The sequence below is a fragment of the Amblyomma mixtum genome, chromosome 10 (assembly GCF_055824585.1).
Source record: "Amblyomma mixtum isolate Tamu chromosome 10, ASM5582458v1, whole genome shotgun sequence".
In the NCBI taxonomy this organism is placed as follows: domain Eukaryota; kingdom Metazoa; phylum Arthropoda; class Arachnida; order Ixodida; family Ixodidae; genus Amblyomma; species Amblyomma mixtum.
The window spans coordinates 7870424-7890125 of record NC_143021.1 but is presented as its reverse complement, the minus strand read 5'-3'; the positions used below and the strand labels follow the sequence as shown (position 1 = coordinate 7890125).

At 49.8% G+C, this 19702-nt stretch overlaps 1 protein-coding gene and 1 pseudogene across 1 annotated transcript in view; both read left to right on the top strand.

Annotated features, from left to right (window-relative positions):
* The window catches only part of LOC149325081 (uncharacterized), a 462194-nt gene that overhangs the window by 176633 nt on the left and 265859 nt on the right, over window positions 1-19702 (top strand). The gene's annotated exons all lie outside the window — the stretch shown is intronic.
* On the top strand, window positions 9558-14213 carry LOC149325083 (uncharacterized; annotated as a pseudogene).

Here is a 19702-nt window from a genome sequence, read left to right as displayed (position 1 = left end):
TTCCGAAATTTTCGCCTTTTCTCAAAAAACTCAAGCGAGATCGCGTTCTCATACTTCTGATCGCGTTAAGTTCACGCGTGAGTTCACGCATCTCTCTTTCGTATTCCTGTTTCCGCAGCTCTTTTTCGCGTTCCTGTCTCCGCAGCTCTCTTTCGCGTTCCTGGTTTTCTCTACGTTCTAGTTCCTCTTGTTCTCTTTTTGCCAATTCTCTCTCCTCAATGGTCTCAAGGCATTCCGCAAGCTCGTCATCTTCAGCCTCTAACGCAAGAATAGCCTTTAGCAGTTCTGGTTTTCGGAGTTTGTCTGATACCTCCAGACACAACTCTTTCGCAAGCTCCAGTAACTTTGGTTTGCGCAGCGTCTTCAAATCCATGGCTGCTCCGAGTGCTGCTTCTCTACTGCCCGCTATTGTCTTGCTGCAACTAACCCAGCAGCAACGACAACCCAATTGCCAGCTCTGTTCCTGACACTAACAAAAACCTGGCAAAACTCAGCAGAAGAAAGTCCCGCACTCACCAAACCTCGCAGCCAAGAATCCAGCGCAGTCGTTCCGCTGCAGGCAACCAGTCATCACAAAGGGCTCGTTGCACTGCCCCCGAGTCGCCGTTCTGCTGCTCAGCGTCCCGTTGTCCGCAACTCTCCGTTGGCGTCCGATGTTTCGCGTCCCTCCGCTGCCAACCAGTTTGTTAAGGACGAGGTAGCAGCATCCCACCGCTGCCACCAGTTTGTTAAGGACGAGGTAGCAGCATCCCACCGCTGCCACCAGTTTGTTAAGGACGAGGTAGCATGGTCGTGTGCCGGAGAGGGAATTGAGGGACGTCTGAGACGAGGCTGCTGGAAAAAGACAATGAAAGAGGACTTTATACAGGAATATTTACAAGTGAGCTGCAGGAACGCTGCATCACGACAGCTCATCAGAAGACCATGATGACAAAAAGCTCTTCGGCCGTGCTGTTGTTGTTGTTGTGACTGAGAGAAGGATGAAAAGGAAATTGCACGGGCCTGCTACTGGCTCTAGCCAAGCCACCACCGCTGCCAACGTGCAGATAGAGGAGAGGTAAGAGATCAGAGGAAAAAGAAAAGGCAAGAAAAGACGCGCGTCGCAGCAACAACTGCGTCCGCCGGAGCGGACGCTGCTGAAAAAATCAGATAAGCGGCCGAAGCCGCGCTCGCCGAAGCGAGGTCGGCTTTTTCAGAGTTCCCTTCCCTAGGGTCCCTAGATGGGGGCCGGGTTTCACTGGCACCAATCACAGACACACACGCACTCACTCACTCCCGAGAGATCACGCCGTCGTCACGCGCTGGGAGAGGGGAACGATGCCATCCACGTAGCGCAGACGCCGGAATGTCCATGAGCGGCGTTCGCGCGCATTTCGAACGCGCGTTCACACTCGGTGTACGGGAAACGCTCGCTCAACCGGGCAGACGGACGCGGCTTCCATGGCAATCCAGGCGCTCACCCAACGCGCGTCTCGGGGTTTGTCGGCGTTTCGCTGCTGCCATGTCGTTGTCTTCCCCACGACGAAGGCGAGACGTAACAGAGGTAACCTGTTAAAGTGAAAGGGAACGTAATAATCTCTTACACGCCTTCCATATATTGTAGACCGTCGGGGAATACAAAAAGGTTCCTTCGGTCGAAGAGACCGTGTGGGAACATACGGAATCTTATAGTCACTAAGCCAAAAATGTTTCAGGACGATCGTTTCCATCAAAAGGCGATCAAAATCAGGTAGAGAAAATACCTTAGAGATCAGAATTGGAGAGAAGGCCTAAATCATAGCCGATTTTTGTTTAATAAATATCGTAGGAGAGAATTAATCCTGCACTTCCAGCGAACTGCACAGTGACCATAAATCGTTATGCCTTAGAGCAGTAAGCTATAACCAAGGGCGTTTACGATAACTTTGCGTATTGAAAGCGGCATGTAGTACCTGATGTTGTAAAACACACAGGAGACGGTTCGGAGCTTTTTACAAACGTGGGACAAGTGATCATTCCATGAAAGAGCACTGTCAAAGTATAATCATAGGTATTTCACTGTATTTGTATAGCTCAAGGGTACACACTGACATTGGGAACGATCAGATCCGTGCAAGAAAAGGTGATGGTTTAAATCTACCTTCTTCATCGGGCTGTGAAAGCATATAAGCTGAGTCTTAGAGCTGTTAACTTTAATTAGGTTGTTTGAGAACCAGTCCATAGAAATTATTGCTGCAGCTTGAAGAGAAGAAATTGAGTCAGAGTAGTTCGGTGACTGGGTTACAAGTACAGTATCGTCAGCGTACTGGTAAAGGCCTACAGGACCAAAGTTTGAAAGGTCATTCACGTAGACGTTAAATAACAGGGGACTAATTATAGAACCTTGCGGAACGCCAGCTTTAATTAACAAAGAAGCGCTCTTTGCCCGCCCAATGGAGATATATTGCGTTCTCTGCAGTAAAAAATTTTCCAAAAGCAAAAGAAACACTCCCCGGAAGACTAACCTGGACAGTTTACACAATAACACACTGTGACACACGCTGTCAAAAGCCTTGCTGACATCCAGAAACAGTGCACACACCACTTGGTTACGTACAAAAGATCGATTTAACATGTCAGAAAAATCCTCTAAAAGCATTTCCGTCCCTTTACCTTGTACAAAACCATATTGACACGGTGACAGGGTTTTGAGCTCATCTAAATAACTTGTCATTGTAAACAGCAGATGTTTTTTCTAATATTTGAGTCAAACAGGGCAAGACTGAAATAGGACGATAGTTCTCATACCTATTACGTGCACCACCTTTGTGAATTGGAGTAACTATAGCCGCTTTAGTGTAGAACTGTGTCGATACTGGAAGCGGCAGATCAGAAAGAAATTTTCTATGATAACTCGAGTCAGTGTCCTACTCTTTGAAGCTAGGTGAGCGTGTCTTAGAACGCGCAGCTACGAAAAGAAATTTAACGAAGATGATGACACATGTGCTGTTTGTGGTATATCTCCATAAACAATAGAACACCTCATACTCAAATGCGATGGTATCCATCCGGATGTCGGTGCAAGCACAGCCGCTCTTCCTGAGGCACTAGGATTTTTAGACATCACAATGGCCATGAAAATAAATCTGTCGTGGAAGTCCGCAAAAAGCGATTGGACGATTGGTGGCTCAAACGCAGAGAGTTGAGATAAGGTCAGAAGTGCACGAAACCGTATTGAGAGAAAATTGCGCATTTTACTAGAAGTTTAAAGCACAGTTAAACAAGAAGGCGTAAAAAGGAAGATGATTACCCGTCGAAGCAGCAGAACCGACGCGCGGCGCGAGACGAGATCAGCAACTGTTCTGGGACCGGAGCTGCCCTTGCCTGCTATAACCGGCCTTCACAGCCATTCTCCTCCTGTCAATAAAGGCCGTTACATCTTGGTGGAGGCTGCGGGATTCCGTCCTGGAGCTACGCAACCGGACCATCGTTACCCCCATGCCTGCAGCCAGCCAGCCGGCTCCTCGCCGGCACCCGTTGCTTGCCATGGTGCGCCCCGCCAGCGCGACCCTGCCATCTTCAGCGGCACGGACGACCACGATGTCGAGGACTGGCTGTCATCTTACGACCGAGTGCGGGCTCATAACCGATGGGACGACAGTATGAAACTTACCAATGTCATCTTCTACCTAACCGGCGTTGCCCACCTTTCGTACCAAAACCACGAATCAGACTTCACCACTTGGACCGCATTTTTAAACAGCTTCTCCAACATCTTCGGCCGTCCGGCAGTACGCAAACCTCGCGCCGAGCAGCGTCTTCGCGTTCGCGCACAGCAGAGCGGTGAATCAAACACCAGCTACATCGAAGACGTCGTCAATCTCTGCAAGCGGGTCTATGCGTCCATGGCGGAGGCCGATAAAGTTAAACACATGCTGAAAGGAATTGAAGACGACGCTTTCAATATACTTGTGGGCAAGAATGTCGCCTCTGTCACCGATATATTCGACCACTGCCAAAGCTGCGATGAGCGCCGCCAACAGCGCGTTTTCACTCGGCAGCCCTCTACACAGACAGACAGTTACTAGCCTCAGCATGACGACAGAGGACAGCTCGCTACTGCTCCAGATCAAGCAGTGTTTCCGCGAGGAGGTTCTGTGGCAGCTTTCGCTTCTTCCTACTGTTCCGAGTCCATCTAACCTAACTCCAACACTTCAGCACGTGATTCGGGAGCAAGTGTTCGAGGCCCTCCATCGGTTACCTCTCTGCCTCCCGTCGCTGCGCCATTTACCTACGCTGAAGCAGTCAGGCGTCCCCGCCCAGACACGTTCGTTTCGTACCAACATCCACCGCAGTCGACCCCATTTCGTCCTGCCCGGCCACCACCGCAACGTTTCCGTCCATGGCGGACACCGGACAACCTACCCATTTGTTATGCCTGCGGCATTCCCGGCCACGTGATGCGTCACTGCCACCGCCAAGTTTTGTCCCCTGCTGCCGATACCGACCCTCGAGGTTACGCCTACGCCCCTCCCCAGCCTTTTCGCCGCACTTCACGTTCTGAGACCACTGGTTCTTCTGATCTAAGCCCCTCTATTCGCCGCCGTTCCCCATCTCCGCGTCGCCGCTCGGTTCCCCCATGCGCCGTCGTCCCTCTTCCCCTTCGGAAAACTAGTGCCCGCCGTTCCGGAAACAAGAACTGCGTGCTTGTCGCCAAACTCTAGACCTCGACTTTCTCCAGCCAATTCGATCACGGTTTCTATGAAGGGCCCCTATGCTTTCACGCTTGTTGACACCGGTGCTGCTGTATCTGTAGTGAGAAATTGTGCAACCAGTTACGAAAAGTGATGACTCCGCTATATGGTTTTCTGCTTTGCGCCGCTAATTCGCAAATTATCGGGCTTTTGGGGGAATGTACATTCCGAGTTACTATTCAGGACGTTTTGTACATTTTTGAATTCATCGTCTTCGCATCGCCGTCTCACGACGTCATCTTAGGCTGAGACTTTCTCTCCCAACATGACGGTGTCATTGACTGCACTCGTTCCGAAGTCGCCCTTCTACCCTTCAGCGACAACTCGGTGAACGCTTCCACGAACCCGTGCTCCAAGCTGACTGTTGCTGATCACGTCATTATCCCGCCGTGCTTTGCTGTGCTCATCTCTGTTCATTGCGAGTCTTTTCCAACGGCCCTGTCATCTTCATCCCGTCAGACTCCTTCGCCTCTGGCCACTGTCTACCCCTCCCATTCGCCATGCTTACCATCTCAGCCGGCTGCAGCGCCTTGCCCTGGACGAATCCGTTCCTGTGCCCCTCCACTCTTCTTCGCGGTGAATAGCTGGGATGTGTCCAGCCTTTCGCCTCCGTCGTCGTCTGGGACCCTTATGAGGATGACTCCTGCGGCCTGCAAGTGTCTTCACTTACTTCTTCCCCACTGTCTCCTGATCCCGCTCTCGAGGCCGTCTTCGCGCGCTCAGTCGACGCGAATCTTTGGCCACCGGAGATAAGTTTCGGTCACCGTTTGACTTCTCACCCCCGTTTGGGCCGCACCTCAGCTGTTACCCATCGGATCGACACTGCCGCCCATTCGCCGTTGCGCCTACGCCCATACCGCGTCTCGGCCACCGAACGCCAGGTTATCGACGCCCAGGTGAATGACATGCTGCAGCGTGGCGTCATACAACCATCTCACAATCTTTACCCTTCCCCTGTCGTCCTTGTCACCAAGAAAGACGGCTCTATTTGCTTTTGCGTTAAATACAGGCGCCTCAACAAAACCACCCGCAAAGACGTCTATCCGCTGCCCCGCATTGATGACGCAATTGACTGCTTGCAGGAAGCTGAATTCTTTTCATCTTTAGATCTACGTTCGGGGTATTGGCAAGTCCCAATGGCAGACGCTGACCGTAAGACCGCCTTTCTGACGCCTGACGGGCTGTGTGAATTCAACGTCATGCCCTTCGAACTATGCAATGCCCCTGCCACTTTTCAGCGAATGATGGGCACCATACTGCGCGGCCTGAAATGGAAAACATGCTTATGTTACTTGGACGATATCGTCGTTTTCTCCCCAGATTTCCAGACACACCTCAATCGCCTGGAGCAAGTTTTGAAATGCCTCGCAGCAGCCGGGCTTCAACTCAATTTAAAGAAATGCCGCTTCGCCCCTGTCCAGTTGATGATTTTGAGCCACGTCATGTCAAAAGAGGGTCTCCTTCCTGCCCAGCAAAACATCGTGCTGTTTCTGAGTTACTGAACCCCTCTACAATGAAGGAACTTCGCAGTTTCATCGGCTTAAGCTCCCACTTCCGATTCTTTATCTGAAATTTCGCTTCTATCCTCGCACCTCTAACTGCCCATCTTCATGGCAGTAGCGACCTGTCCAGTTACAATCCTGCCTTTGACGAAGCGTTCATCACGTTGCGCCGTCTACTTACCTCTCCACCCATACTGCGCCACGTTGACCCTGCTTCTCCAACTGAAATCCACACAGATGCCAGTGGCGTTGGTATCGGTGCTGTTCTTCCTCAACGAAAACCGGGGTATGCGGAATGTGTTGTTGCATACACGAGCGCCACCTTGACGAAGACAGAGCAGAACTACTCATTCACTGAAAACGAGTGCTTGGCGATCGTTTGGGCGATCGAGAAATTTCGGCCTTACGAATACGGCCGGCCTTTCGAGGTAGTCACGGACCACCATTCCCTAAGTTGGCTGTCCTCCCTAAAAGACCCAAATGGCCGCCTCACCCGCTGGGCCTTACGCCTTCAAGAGTACAATATTTTTTGATCTATCGCTCTGGTAGAAAGCATATCGACGCCGACGCTTTGTGTCGTTCACCTGTGGCCAATAAATCTGCCTCTCCTCCCGCCATCGACTGCGCCCCTTGTCATTGAACGATATGCCCAACGAGCAGTTCAAAGACCCTTGGATCACTTCTCTTGTACGCTATCTTTCAGACCGTTCTGTCGTATCGGTACCACGCGCAATCCGCCATCAGGCTGCCCACTTCACTATTCGTGATGGGATTTTCTGCCGCCGAAATTATCTCTCTGATGGCCGCAAATGGCTCCTTGCGATCCCCGGATATTTACGCTCAGAAATCTGCGCTGCCTTTCATCTTGACCCGCAAGCTGGTCACGGCGATGTTCCAAGACCTACAACAGGCTTCGCCTCCGCTATTACTGGCGCGGCATGTACAACTACGTTCAAAAATTCGTCCCTTCCTGCCCCGATTGCCAGCGCCGCAAGCCCCGTCATCACCATTTGGCCGGCCCTATGGAGCCTTTGCCTTACCAATCCAGGCCATTTGACCAAGTTGGCAGTGACCTATATGGACCACTTCCCTACCCTGCTGCAGGAAACCGCTGGGTCATCGTCGCCGTAGACCACCTAACACGGTACGCCGAAACAGCCGCCCTCTCAGCTGCTATGGCACGGGATGTTGCAGCCTTCCTGTTGCACCATTTCATACTTGGTCACGGAGCACTGCATGAATACTGAGCGACCGTGGGCGGGTGTTTCTCTCAGACATCGTTTCATCTCTTCTGCAGCAATGCCTATGATGCTCGGCTGCTGGCCCGAAAGACGTGGGTTCAATCCCGGCCGCGGCGGCTGAATTTCTTTGGAGGAGAAATTCGAGGCCCGTGTACTGTGCGATGTCAGTGCACGTTAAAGAACCCCAGGTGGTCGAAATTTCCGGAGCCCTCCACTACGGCGTCTCTCATAGCCTTTAGTCGCTTTGGGACGTTAAACCCCATAAACCAACCAATCTTCTGCAGCAATGCAACATTACCCGCCGCACCACTACTGCCTGTCATCCCCAAACGAACGGCTTGACTGAACTTTTCAATCGAACTTTAGGTGACATGTTGTCATTGTACGTGGCGGCAGACTATTCTAACTGGGATGTCGCCGTCCCCTTTGTCACATACGCCTACTAAACCGCTACGCAGAGCACTACTGGTTTCTCACCATTCTTCCTTCTGTTCGGCCGTGAACCATCCTCGCCGCTCGACGCTATTCTTCCTTACCATCCTGATTCGTCGGAATCCACAATCGTATCTGAAGCCTCCAGGCATGCTGATGAGTGCCGCCAGCTCGCCCGGTCATTGACGTCCGACGCCCAAGGGCGCCAGAAATACCGCTTCGACCACTCCCATGGCACACACACTTTTCAGCCGCAATCCCTTGTTTGGCTCCGTGTGCCTTCTGCTGCACCAGGTCGCTACCAAGTTGCTGCCAAACTACCACGGACCTTACCGTGTCCTTGGGCGCACTTCTCCCGTTAATTACATCGTTGAGCCTTTGACGCCATCACCCGATCTCCGACGACGTGGGCGCGAGACCGTGCACGTTTCGCGTTTGAAGCCGCACTACGACCCCTGCGTCCTGTTGACCCCCTAAATCGCCAGGATGGCACTTTTTTCCTCGGGGCCGAATGTAAAGAGGAATATGATTAGCAGTCGGAGCAGAATGACCGACGCGCGGCGCGAGACGAGAGCATCAGCTGTTCTGGGACCGAACCTGCCCTTGCCCGCACTAACGGACTTTCACAGCCAGTCTTCTCCCATCAATTAAGGCCGCTAGAAAGGAATAAAAAATCCTGAGCAAGGTGGCAACTGCCCCCCCCCCCCCCCCGTTTCAAAGGGGACGCTCCTATCTTTCATCCATCTAAGCATGTTTCCAAAAAAGAAGCATTCGCAGATGCTTGGCTTTGGTCTTCTGCACATTTGCTGAGCACACCGATGTAAAGACTTGAAGCTCCCGTAACTAACGCTCTTAAGTCGAAGACTGAAGCAGTGTTGGCGAAGAATTTTTTAATATTGTTCACCCCAAAGCCGCCGATGAGTGGTTTTATTACTGCGTTTGTGACCAGAGAAGAGACCTAGTTAATCTCCAATGATCGCAACCACGCGTAAGGACATCTACATTGTTCCAGATTGTCGTAGTTTGTTCCAGATTGTGGGAGTTAAGTTTGCGCTTTCTCTCGAGTCTTTTTTGCATGTTTTAAATTCAGCGCCGCCAAGAACATCAAGGAACTTCTACCGCGATGTGCTTTTTATGCTTGTTGCGAAAGCAACACTCCGACAGCCAAAGCGAGACCTCGGGTGGCCGCCGTAGCTACGCTGACCTTGAGCCGCCACCGCGCCTAGCAGATGGCAGGCCATTCTTTGGTCTGATGATGATTTTTGCGTCGCCCTTTGGAAGCGGCGGCAGCCTGCGTCCCGGCTGTCTTTGTCCTTTGCGCACAGCTGGCGCGCCAGCTGCTGCTCCGCTCGCGCCACCTGCTGACGAGGCAGCCGGCGCCATCTTGCTATTGTTCTCCCCGCTCTGGGTCTCCTTCGAGTTCAAAATGGCGGCGTTCCGCATTGCGCTCCTTTGCTGCTTTTCCTGGCGTTTTGAGGTGTAAATCTGCCATTGCTCGGAGGTATCGTACGAATTTGACGTACCGGCTTGGTCGTGCTGCATGGCGGCGCCCTCGAACTTTCCGTCTCCGGTGGTCTCGGCGTCGAAGTAGTGGCTGAAGCAATCGTCGTCCATTTGTTGCAATTCGGGTGGATCCTGGGTGGGTCCGCTCATGGGGGGCTTGCAATTCAATGGGTTCGGGCGGCGGGGGTCCATTTCAAGCCGCGTCGACGCCGTCGACGCGGCCTGGTCTCATCAAGGCGCTGACGGCGATAGAAATCGCGCGAGCCATCACCGAGGCATGCAACAACAACTTCACGGATGAAGACTTTATAGTCAGACTAAGAACAGGATCGAACATCATCATAGCAAGTACTTCGAACGAAGAAGTAGCGAAGATGATGCTGGGAATAACCAACCTACGAGTCAGAGGTCAAGCCTACGAAGTCGAAAGACACGTGGCGATGCCGGAAGACGTCAAGCGAGCCGCCATACACGGAATCCCCTCGGGAACGCCGACAGAAACGCTCAAGGCAAAGATACGAGTGCGCACCAAGGGAGTTGTGGTGCTTATCGCAAGAATGCTAGGAAAATCGGAAACGGCGGTCATCACCTTTGACGGCCCCATCATAACCAAGTACGTAATCTTTGCCGGCGCAGAATTCAGACCGACGAGGCAGGTGTGTTACATTTGCTGCCAGCAAGGTCGCCGGTCCGACGTCTGCCCGACGCCAAACACCAAGGCGTGCAGGCAATGTGGAATATATAACCCACCGGAGAACCACCAATGCCAAGCCAAGTGCCTGGTATGCGGAGGCGACCACGCCACCGGATCCAGGGACTGTAAGGACCGCCTAAAGAAAGCTAGAGAGCTGCGAGGCTGACAACACCAATCTCAGCAGCAGCAACAGCAGCGCAGCAGCAAGGAGAAGGAACGGAGGCAACGCCAACCGAGATGGTTGAGCACGGAGGGCGAATGGAGCGGATCCCGGAACCACTCACGGAACGGGTCACGGAGCCAGTCACGGAGCGGGTCTCGGAGCCAGTCACGGAGCAGTTCACGGAGCCGGTCCGGTTCCTTTCCACCCCTGCGGCCCCGGCCATCAAGGGGCAGCAGCAGCAGCAGCAGAAAAAGAAGAAGAAACCCAACGGAGGCACGAAGATGAGCTGGGAAGCAGGCCCTCCCAAAACTCTGTCTCTGCACTCGGGAAACAAACAACAGAGAAAAGCAGCTAGAGGAAGAGGAAAGGGCACTAAGGCGACAGCTAGAAATGAGCCGCAGAGCGCGCGAAGAGCAGGACACAAAAAAAACAACAGGCTACAGCAACAGATACAGGGCTTCAGGTCAGGCAGCCCTCCCATGCCGCCACCCCAACCCCCGCAAAGTCAACCCATCGAAATGACACAGACCAATTTCGCCAAGTTTATGGCAGAAATGCAACAAGTAATACAAAGAATAGAACAGCAGGTAGCCATGCAAGGAACAGAAATCCGAACCCTGCGAAAACAGAAAATCACCGAAGGCGTTCAAGATAAGTTCAATCAGAGACGCCCGGCGTTAGAAAACTACAGTACGAGAGACGAATCGGAATACTAAACATGGACAGTACAACCAAAGGTGCGAAGAAGGAAGAAAAATTAGAAATATGGCAGTGGAATTGCAGAGGGTACAGAAGAAAACAAGGATTATTACAACAATACATCAACACGCAACTAACTCCACCTGATGTAACTGCCCTACAAGAAACTGGGATCAACCCAGCACTCCAGGGCTACACGTGCTACGAAAACTCGGAAGAAAGCAGAATAACGGCAATCTTAGTCAACAAAGCCCTCATCGCCATAGGCCATGATAGAATAGCCGACACAGACGTGGAGCACGTAATAATAGAAATCACACCGAAGAAGAAAAGAAAGGGGGAGGAAGTATATTCGTCGTAAATATGTACAGCCCCCTAAGACAAAGTAGGGCGAAATTCGACGCGCTGTTTAAGGGAGCAAACAAACTAGCCAAAGGAAACGCGCTAGTCATATTAGGAGACTTTAACGCCAGAGAAGAGAGCTGGCGCTACACAAGAACAAATATGAAGGGAAAAATCGGTAACCCAGGCAGCCGACAGTATCGACTGTGAGCTTATCACGGACACCGACACCCCTACGGGTATCGGAAACAGCGCGACCAAGGACACCTACCCCGATCTCACGTTCGTCAAAAGAACAAGGCAAGCGGAGTGGTACAACCTAATGGAAAACCTAGGAAGCGACCACAATATCCTAAAGACAAATTACAATAGCGGATAAAATCAGACGACAGATAGGGGAGGCAAACATAACGGACTGGAATGCCTTCAGAGCAGCATGTGACGACGCGATAGGAAGTATCGAGTCCATCACGGAGGAGGGGAACTGGCTTAAAGAAAAACAACGCAATTTCACCAAAGAAATCGAGCGTACGCCGCAAACACCGGACGTAGACTCCAGACTTCTCAGGCTATGGGAAGCTAGGAGGGGACTCGCAAAAAGGTGGAAACGACAGAAATACAATAGGAGACCCTAGCTGAAAATCGCGGAAATCACAAAAAAGGCAGAGGAGTACGCGACGAAGCTAGCAAGACAGAACTGGCAACAATTTAGCGACTCCCTAAACGAAACCTTAAGCACCGCAAAAACATAGCGCATACTCAAGGCACTTCTAGATCCAGCAAAAACAAAGACAGAAAACAACAAAGCCATATACCGACTGGTACACCAATACGAAGGAACAGACTCGGAATTATTGGACAAAGTACGCAAAAAGTGCTACGGCGAAGGCAACCCAGCAGCCTACGCAGAGCGCTACAAAGGAGAAGACAACGAAAAGCTAAACAGACCCATTACCCGGGAAGAGCTGTATGCAACAATAAGAAACGCAACAAAGAACACAGCCGCGGGCGCGGACAAGATCAGCAAAGCGCTCATTCGCAACCTCAGCGACGAACAAATCGAAAAGCTAACCGAATACCTCAATAGGCACTGGCAAGCGGGAACCGTACCAGAGGATGGAAACACGCGGAAGTCATCATGATCCCGAAACCAGGCAAGAAACTTCAAGTAGAAAACCTCAGACCAATCTCCCTTACACCGTGCATAGGCAAAACCTACGAGAGAGTGGTCACGAGAAATCTACAAAACTATATGGAAGAAAACGAACTTTACCCCCACAGCATATTCGGCTTCAGAACCAGGCTTTCAACCCAAGACGTGCTCCTACAATTCAGAGAAGTACTGAGCAACACCCCGCTCAACGGAGAACACATTATCATGGCACTGGACATCAAAGGCGCTTTTGAAAACGTAAGCCACGAAGCCATCATGACAGGACTAGACAACTTGAACTGCGGCACGAAAATACACAGCTACGTCAAGGCATTTTTGTCCAACAGAAGAGCAACAATCGGCCTGGGAGAGCTAAGATCAGAAAAATTCAACACCCCGAACAAAGGCACGCCGCAAGGATCGGTTATTTCACCCATGCTTTTCAACGTTGCCATGATCGGCCTAACCCAACAACCACAGCAAATCGAAAACATACGACACGCCATGTACGCCGACGACATCACCGTTGGGTAACCAAAGGCTCACTCGGGGAAAAGGAAGAAAGACTACAAAAGGCCGCGACATGCGTAGAAGACTTGGTCAAGGCAAGAGGACTAGCCTGCTCGACAGAGAAGTCCGAGCTCCTAAGAGTATGGCGAGGCAAGACGAACCGCACTGTCCCCGAGGAAGAAAACCTGAGGCTAAACGTCCGACCCGAGGGACAACTAATCCCGGAAAAAACACTCATCAGGATATTAGGAATGTGGATACAATCAAACCAAAGGTGCACCCACACCCTAACAATACGTAAAACAGCAACCAACCAAGTAGCTCGCACAATAACGCGGATCTCGAGGAAAAGACACGGCATGAAAGAAGCAGACATGCTACGGCTAGTGAGAAGCCTGGTGGTAAGCAGAGTAACATATAGCCTCCCATACTACCACTGCATAAAATACGAAATGCAACAAGCGGACGCAATCCTGAGGAAAGCCCTCAAGACGGCGGTTCACTTACCACAATCAACATCAACCGACAAACTACTGGCTTTGGGGCTACACAACAGTCTCGAAGAACTCCAAGAAGCGCAAATAATAGCACACATTGCAAGACTAAGACTATCGGCCACGGGCAGGAGACTCCAGAGCAGATACGGCGGTGAAGCTACCATAATTCATGATATTGTTCACAGTGCAACAAGAACGGGAAAAAACGAAAGACGAAAGAGTAACACAAACAAGCGCTGACTATCAACTAGTTTTTATTGAAGAACAGAAGGGGTATATATAGGAACACTTAAAAAGTACACAGACGTTTTCTAGAAGGCACGTGGGAGTTCAGATACCTCAACTCCCTCTCGGATAAGACAATCGACGGGCTGCTGATACATAGGCTGCCTTTCTGATGAATATAAAAGGCCTCCATTAACTCTCGTGTGACCTTATCGCCGTGTCGGAACAGGATGCGCGTGTTCGTATAATCGGGTACGCATTTGCATTCCTTGCACAGAAACGTAGACTGTGCAAGGGGGTCACATCTTGCCCTCCTTTCAGCATGCGCTTTCATATGCTCGCATTGGCAGTTCCTGCAATGGGCGCCTGTGTAGGAGGGGGGTTCATTTTTTCTCGTATTTTCATGCTCCAACAGGCGCTTATTCACACACCTGCGTACATAGCACCGCATGAAAAGGGAACCTGGTACACCACCCCCACTTCGCAGGGTACTGCCGGGGACACATGCCGCACCTGGCAGGCACCCCTCTTGCCTTCTAGCCTCTGGCTGATCTGTTTGCACATCGTGCTTAGCTTCCTGGGCGCAGAAAAGACGACGTCAATGTCGTATCTGCCTGCAACTTTCTTCAGCCCATGTGATAAGCAGTGTGCATATGGGACCACAGCCGGCCTTTTCCTCTTTTGGCCTTCTGTCCGCTGAATGCCATTCTTACGCTGCCTGAGAAGCTTCTCCGCTGTTCTAGAAATGAGTCGATCAGGGTACCCATTCATACGTAACCTGCTTGCTTGCGCCAAAATGCCCTCTCCCATTCTTTCATGGCGAGATTTCCGGAGAGCTGATTGCAAGCAAGAAACGGCAATGCCCTCTTTATGAGGTTAGAATGACCAGACCGGAAGTTTAGCAAGGGTTTGGCTGTCCTCGGGCGATACCACTAGCACAGGTGTTTTCCCTCCCCACACAGTGCCAAATCCAAAACCTGCAGTTAACTGTTGCTGGGAACCTGAGTTGTGAATTCAAGCCCGCGTCCACACTCCTTAAAAATCTGAAGAACGTCGACCAGACTTCTAGGCAAGCTGCCTGTTCGGGTGAACATCAAGTAGTCATCGACATATCGAAACACCCGAACAACTGACTCATCCAATGCCCTTTCAATTGCCTTATCAGCCCTAGCTAAAAAGATGTTTCCCAGCACCAGAGCAACTCTGAAGCCTATGCAAACCCCCTACGCTTGCACAAAAGCCTCACCCTCCCACTCAACCACTGTTGCAGACAGATAAAAAGACAATATTTCTAAAAAACTGTCAACTGAAACACCGCATTTATCAATAAAGACACTTTCGTCATTGTCCTGTGTAATGGAAATCTTAACAGCTTCCATGAGTTCAGAATGTGGCAAGGAATAATACAGGTCCACCACATCAATGCTGAAAAACATGCATTTACCGGGGTTATCTGCCTTCAGAAATTCAACCAGCAAGTCCGAATTGGGAATAACGAAAGGGTCCGACACTCACAAAGAAGCCAGTTGTCTCTGAAGATACCCTGAGACGACATGCTGCCAAGTCCCCCGTTCAGAGAGGATGGAACGCAAAGGATAGCCTGGCTTGTGCGTTTTAGCGGTGAAAAAGACTTCCAGCTGCAGACCCGTCTACTTGCTGACAGCTTCTGCCTGCTTGTTCAAGCTGTGGCGTCTCAGCAATTCCACTGCCTGCTTCTTCAACTAGCTTCTTCAACTAGACTATCAACTAGTTTTTGTTGAAGAACAGAAGGGGTTTATATAGAAACACTTATCAAGCACAGAGACGTTTTCTAGAAGGCACGTGGGAGTTCAGATACCTCAACGAACTGTGGACAACATTCAAGAATAAGCTGTTGTCTCTCGTTGATCAGTTTATTCCCGGAAGGCTGATGTCACCTAATAAACGAGCGGGTAAACCATTGATCAATAAAAGAATGCGCGCATCAATTAGAAAGAAAGCTCAGGTTCATAAAAGGTATTGTGAAACAAAAAACCCATCTGTGTACGCGCGACTCAGAATCCTGACTGCAAACCTTAAGAGCGAATTAAAGGCAGCAAACAGCTTGTACCTATCCTCATTGGCAGACAAAATAAAAACGAACCCAAAAGAAGTGTGGCGCTTTATCAAATGCTACAAAAAGGATGTTGTTGGTATTCCGGCCATCAGGGATGGCGACAATCTGTTGAAAGACGACATAGCCCGACCAGATTTTCAATGCATATTTTCACTCCGTCTTCTCAGCTTGGTGCTCAGACGCAATTACGGAACAGCAGGAACAGCTTAATGCAATGTCAGATATGGTTGTAACCGATCAAGGTGTCAAATCATTGCTACAAAACCTAAATGCGCATTCCGCACCAGGTCCTGACGGCATTCCTAACTATATTCTAAAACACTGTGCAGAACATATCAGTCCCTTTTTGGTTACTTTATTCAACAAGTCACTACAGACCGCGAAACTACGTATAGACTGGAAAATAGCCAATGTTACACCTGTTGAGAAAAACGGTGATCGTAGCCAGGTTTCCAATTACCGCCCCATATCTTTGACATCTGTTTGTTGCAGAACCCTGGAGCACATAATCTATTCTGGACTTGTAAAGCACCTTCAAGACAACAGTTTTTTCACATCAGCGCAGCATGGCTTTCGATCAGCGCTGTCATGTGCAACGCAGCTGAGTTCATTCATGACAATGCATCCGGGATGAACGACTGTTTTCAGATAGATGCTATTTTTCTAGATTTTAAGAAGGCTTCTACGTTGTGCCGCACCACCTTCGTTTAAAAAAAATGTCATGCCTTGGTCTCCCTGACTATCTGTTCGGTTGGCTACAAGATTATTTAAGGGCACGCCAGCAGCAGGTGGTAATCAATGGTGCATCATCCTCGCCTGTGGATGTTTTAGTTTAGTTTATGGGGTTTAACGTCCCAAAGCGACTAAGGCTATGAGAGACGCCGTAGTGGAGGGCTCCGGAAATTTCGACCACCTGGGGTTCTTTAACGTGCACTGACATCGCACAGTACACGGGCCTCTAGAATTTCTCCTCCAAAGAAATTCCAGCCGCCGCGGCCGGGATCGAACCCGCGTCTTTCGGGTCAGCAGCCGAGCACCATAACCGCTGAGCCACCGCGGCGGCTGTGGATGTTTTATCTGGAGTGCCACAGAGTTCGGTGCTCGGACCATTACTGTTCCTCACATTCATCAATGACATACCTGTCGGTCTCAGATCCACTGTCAGACTGTATGCTGACGATTGCGTTTTGTATTCCCCTGTCACGTGCCTTGATGATCTTTGTGTATTACAGGCTGACCTTGACAGAGTTTGCGAGTGGTGCTTGAAGTGGGACATGGAATTGAATGTATCTAAGTGTTTCCATGTGCAATTTACAAACAAAAAAAAACAAAATTCTTGGATCGTACCTTTTAAACCATGACACTATCCAAACTACTGATAAGGTACTCACAGCATCCCTCGACTGGACAGCCCATGTTGACGTGATATTTGCCAAAGCTTTTCGTCTTTTGTATTTTTTCCAACGAAATTTCAAAAGCTCTCCCCAGGTACTAAAATAAACATTATATTTAACAAATGTCAGGCCAGTATTAGAATATGCATGTGCAGCATGGGATCCTTTCACGGGTACACTTATTGACAAGTTAGAAAGGGTACAGAAACGCGCTGCAAGGTTTGTGACTGGAAATTTTAATTTTCATATAAAGAGCTCCGAACTACGCGACAGTATTGGTTGGAAGACTTTAGCAACCCGAAGAAAAATCTTCAGGCTGAAGTTCTTGCACAGTATTTACAATGATTGTACCGGTATTAATAAAAACACTTATCTAAAGCAGCCATATTACATTTCGGAGAGACTCGATAACACGAAAAAGATTAATAGTTATCAATGCCGCATTAATGTATTTAAGTATTCGTTTTTCCCTAACACAATCCTGGGCTGGAATAAGCTTCCGAATGATGTGGTTTGTGCACCTGATTTCGAAAGTGCTGTTGAAGCGATAGTCTGATGTATCTATTAAGCATGAAATGCTTTTAGCTCCCGTTGTCGGCAGTGTGGTGACGTCACGCCGAGACCGAGAGCCATCATCCGGGCACTGAAATCCACTCATCCGGGCACTGAATTCCAGTCATCCGGGCACTGAAATCCACTCATCCGGGCACTGAAATCCACTCATCCGGGCACTGAATTCCAGTCATCCGGGCTCTGAAACGAGAAAATCCGGGCACCGTACGAGACAACGAGATTTAACGAAACTCTCTAAGCCTTCCTACGCGACCGGCATGCAAGCGCCGGTTGGTCTCCAAATGAGACAAAAAATAACTGCTGCCAGTGCCTTCTCAATGTTTATCAAGATATCAGTGGAGCTGTGGGTTTGATAATGCACGGAATTATAATTTCCGATTTCTAATAACGCGTGCAAAAAGCACATAAATGCCACGTTACACTTCGTTGTCATACGTGATCCGGGGGAGAAGCGCTGCGTTCAAAGGGCAAGTCATCGCGCCGAACGGGTGGCGGCGTTCCTCCCTTCCTTTACGGTGCGGTTCGGGTGTCCACCGAGATGGCAGAGAATTACTGCGCCATTTCCTTTCCTCAAAAAACCTTGCGTTCAAATGGCAAGGCATTGCGCTGAACGGGTGGTGGCGTTCCTCCCTTCCTGTACGGTGCGGTTCGGGTGTCCACCGAGATGACATTAGGCCCGTAAACATTTCATGCTTACTCTACTCTCGTTTACGGGAGAGGCAGAGATTTTTTTTTCCAGCTCTCGTGTGTTTACCAGCACTGTGCCATCACTCATACTAGTTGTAAACTCATTTAGTCTTCTTTTAATATGTTGTGCTATCCATGCTGACATGTTTTCCAATATCTTCTTTCCGTGTGTTATTGTATATAGTAATAACCCCCCTGCAATAATGCCTCATGGGCGCTGTAGGTACTTTCAATAAATACATAAATAAATAATTTCCCTCTCGAATAAGGCAATCGAAGGGCTGCTGATACATAGACTGCCTTTCTGATGAATACAAAAAGTCTCCATTATCTCTCGTGTGACCTTATCGCCGTGTCGGAACAGGATGCGCGTGTTCTTATGATCTGGTACGCATTTGCATTCCTTGCACAGAAACGTAGACTGTGCAAGGGGTTCACCTCTTGCCCTCTTTTCAGCATGAGCTTTCATATGCTCACATTTCATTTCATTTGTTGGTTTTGTTTGGCCAGTACAGAGACTGCAAACAAGGGAGAGCAAGCTAAAGGCGCCTAGTAGCGCCTGACAGAGGCCTGCCCTCCCCATGTAAAAAAAAAACAAAAGTGGCACTTGGCAATGGTACAAAGTTTCCATAAGTAACAGAAACTAGAAAAGCAGCGGATATATTGACAACGAAACAGAGATCAGGCATGCATAGAGCTAAGCACAACAAACTAAGATCAAAACATAACAAAGACAAAAACTGATTAGGTAGAAACACACCACAACTAGCTATAACAAAAATATTCATGAACAGTTTTCCTAAATCTGACCTCGGTCATATTTTGTAGTGACAATTCTGTTAAATATGGATAGGTGTTTAATGTATCAGGAATTATGTGAGTTAGTTTTTGGAACCCATAGTTTCTACGGGATTTTGATGCATGGTATTGAGGGTGCCTAAGACTGTATGCTGTTTGGGCAATTAAATATGCGCTCTCGAAAGTCTGCCAGTTTCCTTTCATAAGGTTTCTGATATAAACAGCAAGCTTCTTGTGGTAAGCCGCCGTGATGGTTAGCAGTCTATGGTTGAGGAAGGAAGGACCTGTGCTCTGTGGGCAATTCCTCTGCGCGGGGACGCACAGGAAGTCACTCGAGGCAGGACTTTGTACAAACGGTTTATTCTCACATCAGGGGGGCCGGTCGTCGTCGTGGCAGCTGGGTCAGGTGGTCCTTTGGCAGGGCTGGTCCAAGAGCGAGAGAGCGCGAGCCTTCCCGGTCGCGCCTTATAAGGGCTTTCTCC